Genomic DNA, 20,053 nt, shown 5'->3' with positions numbered 1-20,053 from the left:
ACACTTTTCGCACTTGTGTTAGTGTTGAAAAACCACTTTTCGCACGTGTTCGTGTTGAAAAACCACTTTTCGCACTTGTGTTGGTGCAGGAAACCACTTTTGCACTTGTATTAGTGTGGAAAAAACACTTTTTGCACTTGTGATAGTGTTGAAAAACCACTTTTCGCACTTGTGTTAGTGTTGAAAATCCACTTTTCCCACTTGTGTTGGTGCAGGAAACCACTTTTGCACTTGTGTTAGTATTGGTGCAGGAAACCACTTTTGCACTTGTATTTATGTGGAAAAAACACTTTTCGCACTTGTGTTAGTGTTGAAAAACCAGTTTTCGCACTTGTGTTGGTGCAGGAAACCACTTTTGCACTTGTATTAGTGTAGAAAAAACACTTTTTGCACTTGTGATAGTGTTGAAAAACTACTTTTCGCACTTGTGTTAGTGTGGAAAAAACCCTTTTTGCACTTGTGATAGTGTTGAAAAACCACTTTTCGCACTTGTGTTAGTGTTGAAAAACCACTTTTCGCACTTGTGTTGGTGCAGGAAACCACTTTTGCACTTGTATTAGTGTGGAAAAAACACTTTTTGCACTTGTGATAGTGTTGAAAAAACACTTTTCGCACTTGTGTTAGTGTTGAAAAACCACTTTTCGCACTTGTGTTAGTGTTGAAAAACCACTTTTGCACTTGTATTAGTGTGGAAAAAACGCTTTTTGCACTTGTGTTAGTTTTGAAAAACCACTTTTCGCACTTGTGTTGGTGCAGGAAACCACATTTGCACTTGTATTATTGTGGAAAAAACACTTTTCGCACTTGTGTTAGTGTTGAAAAACCACTTTTCGCACGTGTTCGTGTTGAAAAACCACTTTTCGCACTTGTGTTGGTGCAGGAAACCACTTTTGCACTTGTATTAGTGTGGAAAAAACACTTTTTGCACTTGTGATAGTGTTGAAAAACCACTTTTCGTACTTGTGTTAGTGTTGAAAATCCACTTTTCCCACTTGTGTTAGTGTTGAAAATCCACTTTTCCCACTTGTGTTGTTGGTGCAGGAAACCACTTTTGCACTTATGATAGTGTTGAAAAACCACTTTTCGCACTTGTGTTAGTGTTGAAAAACCAGTTTTCGCACTTGTGTTGGTGCAGGAAACCACTTTTGCACTTGTATTAGTGTGGAAAAACACTTTTCGCACTTGTGTTAGTGTTGAAAAAACCACTTTTCCCACTTGTGTTGGTGCAGGAAACCACTTTTGCACTTGTATTAGTGTGGAAAAAACACTTTTTGCACTTGTGATAGTGTTGAAAAACCACTTTTCGCACTTGTGTTTGTGTTGAAAATCCACTTTTCCCACGTGTTGGTGCAGGAAACCACTTTTGCATTTGTATGAGTGTGGAAAAAACACTTTTTGCAATTGTGATAGTGTTGAAAAACCACTTTTCGCACTTGTGTTAGTGTTGAAAAACCACTTTTCGCACTTGTGTTGGTGCAGGAAACCACTTTTGCACTTGTATTAGTGTGGAAAAACCACTTTTCGCACTTGTGTTAGTGTTGAAAAACCACTTTTCGCACTTGTGTTAGTTTTGAAAAACCACTTTTCGCACTTGTGTTGGTGCAGGAAACCACATTTGCACTTGTATTAGTGTGGAAAAAACACTTTTCGCACTTGTGATAGTGTTGAAAAAACACTTTTCGCACTTGTGTTAGTTTTGAAAAACCACTTTTCGCACTTGTGTTGGTGCAGGAAACCACATTTGCACTTGTATTAGTGTGGAAAAAACACTTTTCGCACTTGTGTTAGTGTTGAAAAACCACTTTTCGCACTTGTGTTAGTGTTGAAAAACCACTTTTGCACTTGTATTAGTGTGGAAAAAACACTTTTTGCACTTGTGTTAGTTTTGAAAAACCACTTTTCGCACTTGTGTTGGTGCAGGAAACCACATTTGCACTTGTATTAGTGTGGAAAAAACACTTTTCGCACTGTGTTAGTGTTGAAAAACCACTTTTCGCACGTGTTCGTGTTAAAAACCACTTTTCGCACTTGTGTTGGTGCAGGAAACCACTTTTGCACTTGTATTAGTGTGGAAAAACCACTTTTCGCACTTGTGTTAGTGTTGAAAAACCACTTTTCGCACTTGTGTTAGTGTTGAAAAACCAGTTTTCGCACTTGTGTTGGTGCAGGAAACCACTTTTGCACTTGTATTAGTGTGGAAAAAACACTTTTCGCACTTGTGATAGTGTTGAAAAACCACTTTTCGCACTTGTGTTAGTGTGGAAAAAACACTTTTTGCACTTGTGATAGTGTTGAAAAAACACTTTTCGCACTTGTGTTAGTGTTGAAAAACCACTTTTCGCACTTGTGTTGGTGCAGGAAACCACTTTTGCACTTATATTAGTGTGGAAAAAACACTTTTTGCACTTGTGATAGTGTTGAAAAACCACTTTTCGCACTTGTGTTAGTGTTGAAAATCCACTTTTCGCCCTTGTGTTGGTGCAGGAAACCACTTTTGCACTTGTATTAGTGTGGAAAAAACACTTTTTGCACTTGTGTTAGTTTTGAAAAACCACTTTTCGCACTTGTGTTGGTGCAGGAAACCACATTTGCACTTGTATTAGTGTGGAAAAAACACTTTTCGCACTTGTGTTAGTGTTGAAAACCCACTTTTCGCACGTGTTGGTGCAGGAAACCACATTTGCACTTGTATTAGTGTGGGAAAAACACTTTTTGCACTTGTGTTAGTTTTGAAAAACCACTTTTCGCACTTGTGTTGGTGCAGGAAACCACATTTGCACTTGTATTAGTGTGGAAAAAACACTTTTCGCACTTGTGTTAGTGTTGAAAACCCACTTTTCGCACGTGTTGGTGCAGGAATCCACATTTGCACTTGTATTAGTGTGGAAAAAACACTTTTTGCACTTGTGTTAGTTTTGAAAAACCACTTTTCGCACTTGTGTTGGTGCAGGAAACCACATTTGCACTTGTATTAGTGTGGAAAAAACACTTTTCGCACTTGTGTTAGTGTTGAAAAACCACTTTTCGCACGTGTTGGTGCAGGAAACCACTTTTGCACTTGTATTAGTGTGGAAAAAACACTTTTCGCACTTGTGTTAGTGTTGAAAAACCACTTTTCGCACTTGTGTTAGTGTTGAAAAACCACTTTTCGCACTTGTGTTAGTGTTGAAAAACCACTTTTCGCACTTGTGTTGGTGCAGGAAACCACTTTTGCACTTGTATTAGTGTGGAAAAAACACTTTTTGCACTTGTGATAGTGTTGAAAAACCACTTTTAGCACTTGTGTTAGTGTTGAAAATCCACTTTTCCCACTTGTGTTGGTGCAGGAAACCACTTTTGCACTTGTATTAGTGTGGAAAAAACACTTTTTGCACTTGTGATAGTGTTGAAAAACCACTTTTCGCACTTGTGTTAGTGTGGAAAAAACACTTTTTGCACTTGTGATAGTGTTGAAAAACTACTTTTCGCACTTGTGTTAGTGTGGAAAAAACACTTTTTGCACTTGTGATAGTGTTGAAAAACCACTTTTCGCACTTGTGTTAGTGTTGAAAATCCACTTTTCCCACTTGTGTTGGTGCAGGAAACCACTTTTGCACTTGTATTAGTGTGGAAAAAACACTTTTTGCACTTGTGATAGTGTTGAAAAACCACTTTTCGCACTTGTGTTAGTGTTGAAAATCCACTTTTCCCACTTGTGTTGGTGCAGGAAACCACTTTTGCACTTGTATTAGTGTGGAAAAAACACTTTTTGCACATGTGATAGTGTTGAAAAACCACTTTTCGCACTTGTGTTGGTGCAGGAAACCACTTTTGCACTTGTATTAGTGTGGAAAAACCACTTTTCGCACTTGTGTTAGTGTTGAAAAACCACTTTTCGCACTTGTGTTGGTGCAGGAAACCACTTTTGCACTTGTATTAGTGTGGAAAAAACACTTTTTGCACTTGTGATAGTGTTGAAAAACCACTTTTCGCACTTGTGTTAGTGTTGAAAAACCACTTTTCGCACTTGTGTTAGTGTTGAAAAACCACTTTTCGCACTTGTGTTAGTATTGGTGCAGGAAACCACTTTTGCACTTGTATTAATGTGGAAAAAACACTTTTTGCACTTGTGATAGTGTTGAAAAAACACTTTTCGCACTTGTGTTAGTGTTGAAAAACCACTTTTCGCACTTGTGTTGGTGCAGGAAACCACTTTTGCACTTGTATTAGTGTGGAAAAAACACTTTTTGCACTTATGATAATGTTGAAAAACCACTTTTCGCACTTGTGTTAGTGTTGAAAAACCAGTTTTCGCACTTGTGTTGGTGCAGGAAACCACTTTTGCACTTGTATTAGTGTAGAAAAAACACTTTTTGCACTTGTGATAATGTTGAAAAACCACTTTTCGCACTTGTGTTAGTGTTGAAAAACCACTTTTCGCACTTGTGTTAGTGTTGAAAAACCACTTTTCGCACTTGTGTTAGTGTTGAAAAACCAGTTTTCGCACTTGTGTTGGTGCAGGAAACCACTTTTGCACTTGTATTAGTGTGGAAAAAACACTTTTTGCACTTGTGATAGTGTGGAAAAACCACTTTTCGCACTTGTGTTAGTGTTGAAAAACCAGTTTTCGCACTTGTGTTGTTGCAGGAAACCACTTTTGCACTTGTATTAGTGTGGAAAAAACCCTTTTTGCACTTGAGATAGTGTTGAAAAACCACTTTTCGCACTTGTGTTAGTGTTGAAAAACCACTTTTCGCACTTGTGTTGGTGCAGGAAACCACTTTTGCACTTGTATTAGTGTGGAAAAAACACTTTTTGCACTTGTGATAGTGTTGAAAAAACACTTTTCGCACTTGTGTTAGTGTTGAAAAACCACTTTTCGCACTTGTGTTAGTGTTGAAAAACCACTTTTGCACTTGTATTAGTGTGGAAAAAACGCTTTTTGCACTTGTGTTAGTTTTGAAAAACCACTTTTCGCACTTGTGTTGGTGCAGGAAACCACATTTGCACTTGTATTATTGTGGAAAAAACACTTTTCGCACTTGTGTTAGTGTTGAAAAACCACTTTTCGCACGTGTTCGTGTTGAAAAACCACTTTTCGCACTTGTGTTGGTGCAGGAAACCACTTTTGCACTTGTATTAGTGTGGAAAAAACACTTTTTGCACTTGTGATAGTGTTGAAAAACCACTTTTCGTACTTGTGTTAGTGTTGAAAATCCACTTTTCCCACTTGTGTTAGTGTTGAAAATCCACTTTTCCCACTTGTGTTGTTGGTGCAGGAAACCACTTTTGCACTTATGATAGTGTTGAAAAACCACTTTTCACACTTGTGTTAGTGTTGAAAAACCAGTTTTCGCACTTGTGTTGGTGCAGGAAACCACATTTGCACTTGTATTAGTGTGGAAAAAACACTTTTTGCACTTGTGTTAGTTTTGAAAAACCACTTTTCGCACTTGTGTTGGTGCAGGAAACCACATTTGCACTTGTATTAGTGTGGAAAAAACACTTTTCGCACTTGTGTTAGTGTTGAAAACCCACTTTTCGCACGTGTTGGTGCAGGAATCCACATTTGCACTTGTATTAGTGTGGAAAAAACACTTTTTGCACTTGTGTTAGTTTTGAAAAACCACTTTTCGCACTTGTGTTGGTGCAGGAAACCACATTTGCACTTGTATTAGTGTGGAAAAAACACTTTTCGCACTTGTGTTAGTGTTGAAAAACCACTTTTCGCACGTGTTGGTGCAGGAAACCACTTTTGCACTTGTATTAGTGTGGAAAAAACACTTTTCGCACTTGTGTTAGTGTTGAAAAACCACTTTTCGCACTTGTGTTAGTGTTGAAAAACCACTTTTCGCACTTGTGTTAGTGTTGAAAAACCACTTTTCGCACTTGTGTTGGTGCAGGAAACCACTTTTGCACTTGTATTAGTGTGGAAAAAACACTTTTTGCACTTGTGATAGTGTTGAAAAACCACTTTTAGCACTTGTGTTAGTGTTGAAAATCCACTTTTCCCATTTGTGTTGGTGCAGGAAACCACTTTTGCACTTGTATTAGTGTGGAAAAAACACTTTTTGCACTTGTGATAGTGTTGAAAAACCACTTTTCGCACTTGTGTTAGTGTGGAAAAAACACTTTTTGCACTTGTGATAGTGTTGAAAAACTACTTTTCGCACTTGTGTTAGTGTGGAAAAAACACTTTTTGCACTTGTGATAGTGTTGAAAAACCACTTTTCGCACTTGTGTTAGTGTTGAAAATCCACTTTTCCCACTTGTGTTGGTGCAGGAAACCACTTTTGCACTTGTATTAGTGTGGAAAAAACACTTTTTGCACTTGTGATAGTGTTGAAAAACCACTTTTCGCACTTGTGTTAGTGTTGAAAATCCACTTTTCCCACTTGTGTTGGTGCAGGAAACCACTTTTGCACTTGTATTAGTGTGGAAAAAACACTTTTTGCACATGTGATAGTGTTGAAAAACCACTTTTCGCACTTGTGTTGGTGCAGGAAACCACTTTTGCACTTGTATTAGTGTGGAAAAACCACTTTTCGCACTTGTGTTAGTGTTGAAAAACCACTTTTCGCACTTGTGTTGGTGCAGGAAACCACTTTTGCACTTGTATTAGTGTGGAAAAAACACTTTTTGCACTTGTGATAGTGTTGAAAAACCACTTTTCGCACTTGTGTTAGTGTTGAAAAACCACTTTTCGCACTTGTGTTAGTGTTGAAAAACCACTTTTCGCACTTGTGTTAGTATTGGTGCAGGAAACCACTTTTGCACTTGTATTAATGTGGAAAAAACACTTTTTGCACTTGTGATAGTGTTGAAAAAACACTTTTCGCACTTGTGTTAGTGTTGAAAAACCACTTTTCGCACTTGTGTTGGTGCAGGAAACCACTTTTGCACTTGTATTAGTGTGGAAAAAACACTTTTTGCACTTATGATAATGTTGAAAAACCACTTTTCGCACTTGTGTTAGTGTTGAAAAACCAGTTTTCGCACTTGTGTTGGTGCAGGAAACCACTTTTGCACTTGTATTAGTGTAGAAAAAACACTTTTTGCACTTGTGATAATGTTGAAAAACCACTTTTCGCACTTGTGTTAGTGTTGAAAAACCACTTTTCGCACTTGTGTTAGTGTTGAAAAACCACTTTTCGCACTTGTGTTAGTGTTGAAAAACCAGTTTTCGCACTTGTGTTGGTGCAGGAAACCACTTTTGCACTTGTATTAGTGTGGAAAAAACACTTTTTGCACTTGTGATAGTGTGGAAAAACCACTTTTCGCACTTGTGTTAGTGTTGAAAAACCAGTTTTCGCACTTGTGTTGTTGCAGGAAACCACTTTTGCACTTGTATTAGTGTGGAAAAAACCCTTTTTGCACTTGAGATAGTGTTGAAAAACCACTTTTCGCACTTGTGTTAGTGTTGAAAAACCACTTTTCGCACTTGTGTTGGTGCAGGAAACCACTTTTGCACTTGTATTAGTGTGGAAAAAACACTTTTTGCACTTGTGATAGTGTTGAAAAAACACTTTTCGCACTTGTGTTAGTGTTGAAAAACCACTTTTCGCACTTGTGTTAGTGTTGAAAAACCACTTTTGCACTTGTATTAGTGTGGAAAAAACGCTTTTTGCACTTGTGTTAGTTTTGAAAAACCACTTTTCGCACTTGTGTTGGTGCAGGAAACCACATTTGCACTTGTATTATTGTGGAAAAAACACTTTTCGCACTTGTGTTAGTGTTGAAAAACCACTTTTCGCACGTGTTCGTGTTGAAAAACCACTTTTCGCACTTGTGTTGGTGCAGGAAACCACTTTTGCACTTGTATTAGTGTGGAAAAAACACTTTTTGCACTTGTGATAGTGTTGAAAAACCACTTTTCGTACTTGTGTTAGTGTTGAAAATCCACTTTTCCCACTTGTGTTAGTGTTGAAAATCCACTTTTCCCACTTGTGTTGTTGGTGCAGGAAACCACTTTTGCACTTATGATAGTGTTGAAAAACCACTTTTCACACTTGTGTTAGTGTTGAAAAACCAGTTTTCGCACTTGTGTTGGTGCAGGAAACCACTTTTGCACTTGTATTAGTGTGGCAAAATCACTTTTTGCACTTGTGATAATGTTGAAAAACCAGTTTTCGCACTCGTGTTGGTGCAGGAAACCACATTTGCACTAGTATTAGTGTGGAAAAAACACTTTTCGCACTTGTGTTAGTGTTGAAAAACCACTTTTCGCACTTGTGTTAGTGTTGAAAAACCACTTTTCGCACTTGTGTTAGTGTTGAAAATCCACTTTTTCCTCTTGTGTTGGTGCAGGAAACCACTTTTGCACTTGTATTAGTGTGGAAAAAACACTTTTTGCACTTGTGATAGTGTTGAAAAACCACTTTTCGCACTTGTGTTAGTGTGGAAAAAACACTTTTTGCACTTGTGATAGTGTTGAAAAACCACTTTTCGCACTTGTGTTAGTGTTGAAAAAGCACTTTTCGCACTTGTGTTGGTGCAGGAAACCACTTTTGCACTTGTATTAGTGTGGAAAAAACACTTTTTGCACTTATGATAGTGTTGAAAAACCACTTTTCGCACTTGTGTTAGTGTTGAAAAACCAGTTTTCGCACTTGTGTTGGTGCAGGAAACCACTTTTGCATTTGTATTAGTGTGGAAAAAACACTTTTTGCACTTGTGATAGTAGTAGTGTATATATGTTGCTTCTGGGACACTCTCATTTTCCCATTGACTTACATGTTAATTTTTCCCCTCCCTCATTGCCCCTAAACACCTCTATTTCTCTCACCCTGTTCTTTACGAACCTTCTAACCTTTTGACATGTTATCCTTATTCATTAGACCACTTAAACAATGGTCCTTCTGTGTGAACCTGTGATCCTTCTGACCTTATGGACCTTTTAACCTTTTACTCTTAATATCATCTGGTGAATCATCTTTGACCCACTCAAACAACGACCCTACAAATATTTGTTTATGTGTGGGAAATAATTTAATTCTCCTACAACTCTCCTCACCGTCTAATACATTAACAAAAAATATGTTTGAGTTTGGTTCTTTATTAAGATATTTTAACTGAGCTAAGATAAAATGGTAAACCTCCCTCAATGTTCTTGTTTGAGCGCCTCCAGTGCCACATACCATTTTTAAATTAAAGTATATATTTTCCTGACAACCATCAAAGTTTTCCGTCCACTCAAAAATATTTCCATCTTTTTTACCCAATTCACCGGTATTTAAATTAATTCTCTTATTTGTTTTGTAAATTGTTTTACCAGTTGTCTTTTCAATTATACCTATTTGATATTTTTCACATTCGTTATGTTTACCATTTATATACCAAGGTTGATTACACCTCCACTCTTTAGTCTGGTTGGTACTTGGTTCTATCATTTATATAATAGTAAAAAGGCGGCGGTAGCCCGTTAAAATCCCTAACCCCCTTTTTAACTTATCACTTATATACTTATATAACCATAAGGGAGACTATCAATTCCATTTTCTAAAATAAACCTCTTATCATCAAAAGCCCCCAATGCTTTCTTATTCATCTCTTCTGAATATAATTTATGTTTATAACTTCTTATTCCATTAATCTTTCTAAACTCTTCTTTCTTTGTTGTTAAACAGTTATAATAATCCTTAAAGTTTATTGTTTCTTTAATAACATTTTTCTTTACACCTTTTAACTTCTTATCAGTCTTTTCGACGTTATTCACAATGTATTTATAAGCATAAGCCTTAGACCTCAATCCCACAAATTCACTCATAACATTTCCTCCTAATTCATCCTTGAACTTTCCAATCACCTTTTTATTTTTAGAAGAGAACAACTCACTCTCTGGACTGTAATTACTCGTGTCATAGATATTAATGTCTCTTTTCATGTCTGAATAAACATCGTTGGTATTAATTTTCAAAATAAAACTATCTGTATCCATATAAAGTAGATTAACATCATTTTGATATTTCTTCCTCAAGTTATTATAAAAGTAATCATACATTAATGACTTTGATAAATCAAGAATTGTTGTTCCAATATAAATAGGTTTGTTCATTTCAATACTCTCTTTAATCAAATGGATCGCACAAAAGTTCTCAGTAAAGACCTCAGCTCGAGTAAAACTCGGTCTATTAATTAATTTTGATGCTTGTTCCCAAGATGTTGATAGTCTGATATTTTGTCTTTTCCTCACATTCTCCATAGTCTTACCAAAGACCGCATTATTCATCAATTTATAAAAGTCTTTCTCAAAATCTGTTTTTGACTCTGTTCTTCTTTGTGTATTAAAATCAATGTACCCCTTTAACCAATGACTTTGATTGAACTTTAGAACCCTATGGATCTTCTCTACTCTTAGACCTTTTGATAAATATTGTCGCAAATTTCTTTGGTGTAGAACATAATTTTTCTTGTTATATAATGTAGTAAGTAATTTTTCTGTTGATTCACCTATATCAAACGATCGTTGATAATCACTCAACCATTCTTTCTTTGGACTTTCTTTCTCACAAGCAAATGGGAGATCTTTGTGTAGGTTATGGAGTTCCTCTGGATATTTTAAATCAATTTCAAAATAATAACCAACTTTTTCTTCATCCAATTCTTTTTGTGTAGAGATACATACATCTTGTAAAACGTTTTTGTAGTCTTTTTCCTTTACCCATCTAAGTTTTCCATAAGGAAGAGCCTGAGACATTGCCCAGCCATACAGGTTGTTCGCATCATAGTACATCAAGTAAGAACTCTCTTTCGTTGGATCATAATTTGGAAGATATTTGTTATTTGCTTTTGCGTATCTACTCGAGCAGACTTGTGAAATTCCACCTCTTTTTGCCTTTTCAATCATCAAAAGCATATCAACATCGGTTATCAAATCCAAATCTTGTTTTGTCATTTTCAACATCGCACTCCAGGCCAATCCAGGTGCTGTGTAGTAGTGAGCAGGATCCAATCCATATCCAGTGCGACAAACAGATCTAAAGGCTTCAAATACATCGGCCAACAAAAGCACATCAGTTTTGAGGTACAAATCGTGATACTCACCAAGATTCTTAATGTTATATTTTTTCCAAACATTTTGTGCGTGTACATAATCTTTATCAGATATATGACTATTATTTAATTTGTTATAGAAATTTTCTTTTAAAGGAAGTTGTGTTTCATTGAATCTCTCAAATGAGTCCATATAGTCATAGGGGTAAATTCCCTTTTGTGTTAGAAAATCTTTATCTAAAAAATACTCTGAAAGACATGGAAACTCTTTTAGATTTTGAACCAAGTTAGCCAATGGACTTGCCATGAATTTAAATGTATCAAGAAATCTGATATGAGTAATAGGAGATGTGTGAATTGTTTTTGTGAATGAAATGTATTTCTGATCCGTGTTTGGAATTGCTGAGATACTTCCAGAAGTCTTTGAGAGTTCCTTGATAAATAGATGTGCATCATAATGAGCGTTGTTATGAAGAAAGACAGGAATGAAAGAGGGGAGTTGATAATTAATATTACAACTTTGATGAGCCGGGCCTCTATATTTACCAGTGAGATGACAATGGTCTCTAACCTTTAGACCTTTACCAATTTTCTCCTCACAAATATGACAGACATTGTTTTTTATAAATTCCCTTTTTTCTTTACTTGTTAAGGACATTGGTTTATTGGTTTCTCTCATTATCTTGGTTAATCGAACACAGTCTTTTTCTAGTCGTTTCACAAACTCCTCTGGGGTATTTGAGCCTCTATACATCTCTAACTTGTTATATTTATCACCAACGGATGATTTGATATAATAACAAAAACCACAAGGAGTATGTTTTTGATATTTATTTGTGTATGATTCTTTTGGATCTGGAGAAGCAGTATCAATTTTTTCTAAAATACTTTCAAAATCAGCATATATAACAAATGGATGTTTTATTGTTTTCTTTTCATCTTTGAATGTGATCTTTGAGTCTTTTTTAGGCATGTTGATTACCGTTGATTTATGTTCACCACAATAATTTGAATGTTTATCTAATCTTTCTTGTGTATGGAAGAAGTTAAGACAACGCATACAAATATATATTTTATTTGTTCTTTTACATACTTGTGGTTTTATTAATTTTGTAATATCTTTGATGTATGTATAATGTGAATTTTCGTCTGAATTAAAATATAGAAGATTAATATGAGTTTGTTTACAACTGTCAGAAAGCTTTAAAACCTGAATGTTGTTTGTTTCGGTTAGACCATAAACATTAACTGATAAATTATTCAACTTTTCAAATTTAGGAATATCATTTAAAGTCATCGGAAACTTTAGATCTTTCGTATTTAATGTATTCTCATATTTTTTATAATGAGATACTCTTTCATCATGAAAATGTGGAGGATGTAAGTGTGCTAGAATAGACCAGAGAAAACATTTATTGTCTTTATTTTTGATATTGATAACTGCTTTTCTATTTTTGATAACACTGGGTAAATCAATGTAAGAAGAAGCTTTTAGAGGATCTGATTTAAGAATATGAATGTCTATGTAAATAATTTTTCCTATATTGAATCCACTTCCTACGATTGAATTATCCACATCTTGCTCTTGTTTAATAAGTTCATCATAGACTCCTGATGTTTTAAAATCTTGATATGAAGATATAAAGTGTGGCTCAGTTCTCATGTATGGTGTATCTATAACTCCTTCGTCCTTTGTCATTTCTAATTTTACTCCCATATAAAATTTAAGTGGTTTCATTTCTTTTAGTGTTTTTTCAATCAACGTTTGAACAGCAGGTTTAACTATTTCTACAGCATCAACTATAGACTCTGGTTCAGGAGGTTTGAAGTTAAAGACTCTTATTTTAATATGTCCTTTGAATGCACCATCAGAGTTTTTAATAGTAAACAATTTTGACAAGTGTTTGTTAGTTTTAAGATGGGCTTTAAACCCCTTCTTGAGGATGGTTGTTTTACAGACCTTACAATGTTTTGTTTTAGGTGGAAGAGGGGAAAGTTTGTTAAGAATGTTGTATGTATGTTTTGCGGTGAGAATATGTTGTTTATAATATTTTACTTCCTTCTCGCAAGTATCACAATAAACCATATTTATAGCGTGAGAAAACGTGGTGTTTTATATATATCACTGTGCTTAAAATAAAACACTTTTGAGCTTTACAGCTCCGTTTTATATATATCGCTGTGCTTAAAATAAAACACTTTTGAGCTTTACAGCTCCGTTTTATATATATCACTGTGTTTAAACTAAAACACTTTTTCACTCAGAATCATCTAAGTCATAACTATCACATGAATACTCAGAATCATACTCAGAGTCATCAATAAAGCTACTCTCATAACTATCATTTGAGCACAAACTATTAGTATCATAACTATCATCTGTGTTCAATGAAATACTATCATCACCATCGTCCGAGTTCAATGAAATACTATCATCACTATCGTCCGAGTTCAATGAAATAGTAAAATCTTCACTGCTGTAATGACTCATATTTAATTAGCAGAAAAAACCTTTCCATCTATACCAATATACTTTCTTTCATTAACGGATTCAATCTCTACATTTTTAATATCAAAAGTTATCTTTAAATAATCTCTAACTATCATAGAACGAAATGACATTTCACCAGAAATATTAACATCATTCATTTTACTTAGATCTACACCCTTTGGATTATTAAAGTAAATACAAATTTCTCCACGAGTATTGTTGATGGTCTTATCATTCTTTTTCAAAGTATCGTGGTCAATCACTTTTTCAAGCTTTGAATAAATTGCCAGGAGTAGAGGAGAAACTTTTGTTAGATTTACTTTAATGGATGTCTTTCCAGGTATAGTTAGAGCTCTTCCTTTAAATGAAATAGAGGGGCTCATGTTATTTTCCATAACTGGTTTTACCCAAAAATTTCCATATTTATCTTTGTTCAATTTAACATCTTTGACATATTTTTCTATATCTTTCACTGAAGTAGAGATTGAGTGAAATTTGTCTTTTGTGCTTTGAAACATTGTATTTATTAATGAATAAACTTGCGTTTAGTTTAAGTAAAAATTTACCATATAAATATGATAAGTTCTGAAGGATATTTAGAATTTCCAGACTCTCCATATGATAAATTACAGAATTGTCCGGCTTGTGATAGAATAGGGCTTAATAATGAGGGTTCATATAAACAATGTATTTTCTGTGATTTAATTTTAATTAATGATAATAAAAAATATAAAAAAATATATAACTCTTTTAAATTAGAACCAAAAATGAATTACTTTACAAGATTAATAAGAGAGATGAATGTTAAGTATTGTGATGATAATACACCATTTCTTTCAAGGGAAGAGACTATTTGTATTGAGGAAATGTATAAGGGTTTAATGATATTTATTATTCAAAATAATTTTAATGGAAATGTTAATACAAGATACTATATAAATAAAATAATGAATTATTTTGAAATTAAACCCGAACTCAGGATAAAATATAGAGTTTCTAAAATAGCTCAAAAAAAGTTAGATGACTTGTTTTCCAAATATATAAATGAATGATTTTTTACCCGTTTGGGAAAATAAGATAAAATTTAATAACCATATAAACATTCCAAATTCATTGAGATGTCTAATAGTTGGTTCAAGCGGATGTGGAAAAACCTGTTTACTTTTAAAGATGCTCCTTGGTCCTAATTTTTTAGATTATGATAATTTAATAATTTTTACAAAGTCTAGTTTTCAACCCGAGTATCAACTACTCTCACAGGGTTTTAATGCAGGTCTTAAAAAGGAAGACATTATCGGTTTATTTAAACTTCAAAACAAACTAAATGATTATAATATTGAAGATATAATACAATTATTTTGTGATACACAGAAATCAAAATCGAAACCAAAACCCATAACTTGTATTCTCAGTGATAATACGGATGATATACCTTCACCTCAAGATTTAGATAAATCAAAAAAGAACCTCGTCATCTTTGATGATTGTGTTAATGAGAGAAACCAAACAGTAATGGACAGCTACTATACAAGAGGGAGACATTCTTCTTGTAATTGTATATATCTTAGTCAATCATATTTTCAACTCCCTCGACGCTCAATAAGAAACAATGCCAATACTTTTATTTTATTTAAGTTAAATTCAATAGATGTAAATAATTTTTGGAGAGATAATTGCTCTACGTTATGTAGTAAAAAAGAATTTGAAAATTATATGAAACACACGATTGGAAAATATAAATATATTGTTGTGAAACAAGATGAGATACTAAATGATATTTTTCAATAAATAAATACAGAAAATGAATACCGAAGAAAGAGAAAGAAAGTTTAAGGAACATCAACAATTAGTTTCAAAAGTTGTTAAACAACAGGAAGAGATAAAGAAGAAACGGAGACAGAAACTAACTGGTGAAGAAGCCTTTGAAAGAAAACAAGAGAAATTCTTTAAACCACTTTTGAAAACTCAACACTCACCTACAGTTCCCACGGTAGAATTTACTCCGAAAAAACTTCAAATGCTCAAAGATTTTAGTCAGATAACAAAACAAGAACTTGGTGAATTAGAATATGATGACGAGGGATTATTTCGGAAACTTGAGGAGGTAAATCAACCCCCTAATTATGTTGTGGAAGCTCTTCAAAACAATGAATATTCGGCGGGTTCAAAAACCAGAGCAGGTCTCATTCCAACAGAAGAACCAGCAGTGTTTCATCTTGTGGAAGAAAAGGTATTGATATTTAATGATGAATTGATGTTCTTGAGTTCTACTCAACCAAATGTTAAATTAACTCCAAGATTAATGTTTCTTCTAACAAACCCCGGATTCAGCGGTTCAAAATATTTTGAGGAACCACTTGATATGGAAAGAGAGGAAGATAGGGTATATATTGAGTTGCTAAATGCACTTGATTATGGAGTTTCTGTTGCTGGTAAAAGTAAGAAGAATGAGAAGGAGAAACATATTATTGATGCTTTAAGTAAGCTTGGTTCGGGTGTTAGTTTTCTTCCAAATGACCCATCACAATTAGTTAATAGGCTATTATTGTTGTTAGGTAGTAAGAAGGCTGGAAACAACAATTGTTTTAATGAATCCTCAGCCATTTTAGATCAGTTGATGAACATGAAAATAATTAATAAATGTCAATACAAAGATATTTTATTAGATATTAAATAAGATGAGAAGCACAATTCTTAGTTTTAATTTCACAACGAGCGATTACACAGCTTCATTCCCTTACCCACTACAACTTGACCCCCTTACCTCATATGAGGCATCTTTGTTGTCAATGGAAACTTACAATACCCTTTTTAATATCACAGAGAAAAACAACAAGTTTAGTTATAATCCAGGAAGTGGATATAAAACTATAACCGTTTCACCTGGAGCTTACGAGATTTCTCAAATATCTTCAGAAGTCTCTCGCCTTATGAAAGAAAAAGGTGATGAACCAAAAAATATTGTAATAGATATTCAAAAACACACTTCAAAATCAACTATTAAACTTAAAAATAATTATAAAGTTGATTTCACGATTGAAAATTCGTTTAGAGAGCTATTGGGTTTCTCTTCAAAAAAGATTGAAAATAACGGGACGTTTTACAGTGATAATGTTATCCAAATATCCTCCGGTATAAATTCAGTATTAATTCATTGTGATTTGATTGATGGTGCTTATAACGATGGAATAAGAACAAATACAATATTTTCATTCAGTGCATACTCAACCCCGATTGGTTATAAATTTAATATGGAACCAAAAAATCTTGTCTATTTACCTGTGTCAGGAAAAACCATATACAGAGTAAGTTTTAGGATAACCGACCAAGATAATCGTATGATATCCTTTAATGATGAAATTATATCCATCAGAATTCACCTACGTGAAGTTTTTCAATAAATAAATAATGGTTATTGTGAGAAAACACGAGTTGGGAAAATATAAAATAATTACAGGGGAGGGCATGTTCCTTTCACCAGACTATACAAGGTATGTGGGTAGAGGATACTATAAACCTAAGAGACAACGAGGTGTAGGTCATCAATTTCGAAATAAAGGAGATGGGATAATTGATACTCTAATGGGTATTGGTTCAACCATCCTTAAACATAAAGACCTAATTGATTCAACTGCTTCTGCCGTGGGCTCCGTTGCGGGTGCTATAAAGAGTATAAAAGATGCTCAAAAGGAGTCTCATAAATTACAAGCAATCAAAGAAATAAAAAAAGGTAAAACTCAACTATCTTCACAAGAACGACAAAAAATCATTAAAATACTTGGGTCAGGGTTTCAACAATTTTAATGCTATATAAATACAAGTATGGAAGCGATTGATAGTATCTATGATTTGGATGATACGATTATCATTTCAAACTCCACTAAAAAGGAAGACTATTTTAAGGTAAATGCTATAACAGGAACAGACTGGAATTCAAACGGAACAAAAAGTTTTGAAATAAATAATCAACAAACTTACTTGAATATAGCTGATAGTTTCTTGCTGTGTAAATTTAAATTCACTAAGGCTGCGAATAATACTAATGCTACACTCGTAAATGATTTCTTCTGGAAAATGTTTGACAGTGTCCGCCTGTATATTGGAACACAAGAGGTTGAAGCGGTTGATTATGTCTCTGCTACATCTGAAATGATGAAATTTACACTATATTCGTTTAGTGATAGAATGGGTAAGGGAGCTGTTGAAGGTTTTATTCCTGATATGTCAACGGGTACAAACGCAGACCCTGGTTATAGTCAAAGGAAGTCAATGTATAATGATGAAACAAAAGCAGTGAATAGTTTTACCGTAGCAGTACCTCTTAAAGGTATATTTGGATTTTGCGATTATGATAAAGTTTTGTATGGTCTTAAAATTAGATTTCAACTACAAAGGAATGATAATGTAAATAGGTTGCTTTTTGGGGATGAAAATGCTTTTGGAGACAACAATAAATTTGTTATTAATGATTTGTGTTGGTATATCAGTGAATATACTCCTAATCTTAAAACGGAAGAGATGTTAAATAGAAGACTTAACTCAAAGAAACCGCTAAATGTATCATACCTTAAAAGAAGATGTCAACACGTTAAACTGGAACACACTACCTACACTTGGAATTTGGGTGTTCTTCAAGGAAAGCCACGATACCTCTGGCTCATTTTAAAAAAACCAGATGGAGAGGGCGGTACTAATAAGAATAATGCGCTGAGTGATAATGCTAAGGTGAAACAACTTCGGGTTTCTCTTGATGGCACATTTTATCCGCGAGATAGATTGGAAATTGATTGGGAAAAAAATGATTATGCGGAAGCCTACAAGTCCTACCAAAAGGTGTGTGAAAGTAATGGTAATAATGATCCTATTTTGGATATGGTTGCGTTTCAAAAACTTTATACAATCTACGCAATTGACCTGAGTTCTCAAAAGGAAACTATAAAGTCTAATCGAGTGGATACTTCTCTATACATTGAAAGAGGGGAGAGTGAAGAGGTTAATGCATATTGTTTGCTTTTGGAGGAAACAGAATTACAGATTAATACAGATAATGGTGTTATGATTAATATCACATAGGTTTTTTCTCATAAATAAATGGTTGGGGTATATGTTAATCAAATCAATCTTAATAAATTAACATCTTGTATTCAAAATCAAAAGCCTTGTATTATTAATGTTAATACAATTCAAAGAAAAGGAGCTGTAAGAATTGATGTTTTACTCACACACACACAAGTAAAAACACTAAATGATGTTGGATCACTTAAAATTAAAATGACGAAACCTATGTTAAAGAAATATTCAATAGACGAGTCAAGAGGAGGATTTCTCCCGTTTCTAATTCCTTTATTTGCTGGTTTAAGTGCGGCGGGAGCATTGACTGGTGGTATTTCAGCAGCGGTAAAAACTGCTAACGAAAGGAAGGCACAACTAAAAGCTCAAAAAGAATTGGAAAGACATAACAAGGAGTTGGAGAAACAAATTAGTGGAAGTGGTGTAATTGTAGATTTTGCTCAAAAACTTGAAAGTCTACCTGATAAAGCTAGATTGTTGGTTGGAGATATGCTTTCCTCTATCGCTCAAGCGGGTGTTAAACTAACTAAACGGGGTAATGGATTGTATCTTTCTCATAAATAAATGGATAAATGGTTTAAACAATTTGGAAAGAATACAACGTCAAATATAGAACTAGCTAAGTATTGTAAAACACTAAAAATTGATAATGTGGTTATTTGTATGAGAGATGAATTAATACATATAAATAAGAATACAAAGAATATTATTATGAATTTAGACACACAGAATGGTTCTCATTGGGTTTGTATTCATAATAGTCAGGATAAATATTATTTTGATAGTTATGGTATGCCACCACCTGTTGAAGTAATACAATTCTTACAGAATGGTGTTTATCAAACATTTCAAGTTCAAGAAATTAATTCTAAATGTTGTGGTCAATTATGTTTATATGTATTATTTCAACTCAACAATAATGAAAATTTTTATGATATCATTTTTAATCTAATATAAATGACTTATGTTGGAAAAGATGGTTCTATCTTTGGAAAATCCTCTCAGGATATTGATTTATCAAATTATTATACAAAGGCACAGGCTGAACGACAAAAATATAGTGTAAGTAAAAATATTAATATGAAGAATACTTATAAATTAATCAATTATCCAAACCCTACAGATGCGAATGACTTAATTAGATTAAGTGATTTATCACAATATATATTTTTAAAGAAAACAGCACGTTTTGTGAAACAAGTAAAATTTACAACCACAACACCTGGTTATACTGACCATACACCTTTCCTCATTGAATTTAACTACCTGCTTACAATTGAATTTTATAAAGAAGGACATTTAGTTAATATGCGAATTAATAAATGGGGGTATGATATGCCTGATTTAGGGTATAATTGGTCTTTTTCAATAAACATAGAAGACCTACATGATTTAAATCAGTCTCGTAAAGAAGAATATTATCCACTTGGTGAGGATAAGGATTTATGTGGAAGTACAATTAGTAAACAACAAATACGTGATTTTAAGAAAAGAAAAATATATGATAGTATAGCGATGGTT

Source organism: Myxine glutinosa, chromosome 3, assembly GCF_964187855.1.
Source record: "Myxine glutinosa chromosome 3, kmMyxGlut1.1, whole genome shotgun sequence".
NCBI lineage: Eukaryota > Metazoa > Chordata > Myxini > Myxiniformes > Myxinidae > Myxine > Myxine glutinosa.
The sequence above is the reverse complement of the archived record's forward strand: the minus strand, read 5'-3'. Positions refer to the sequence as shown.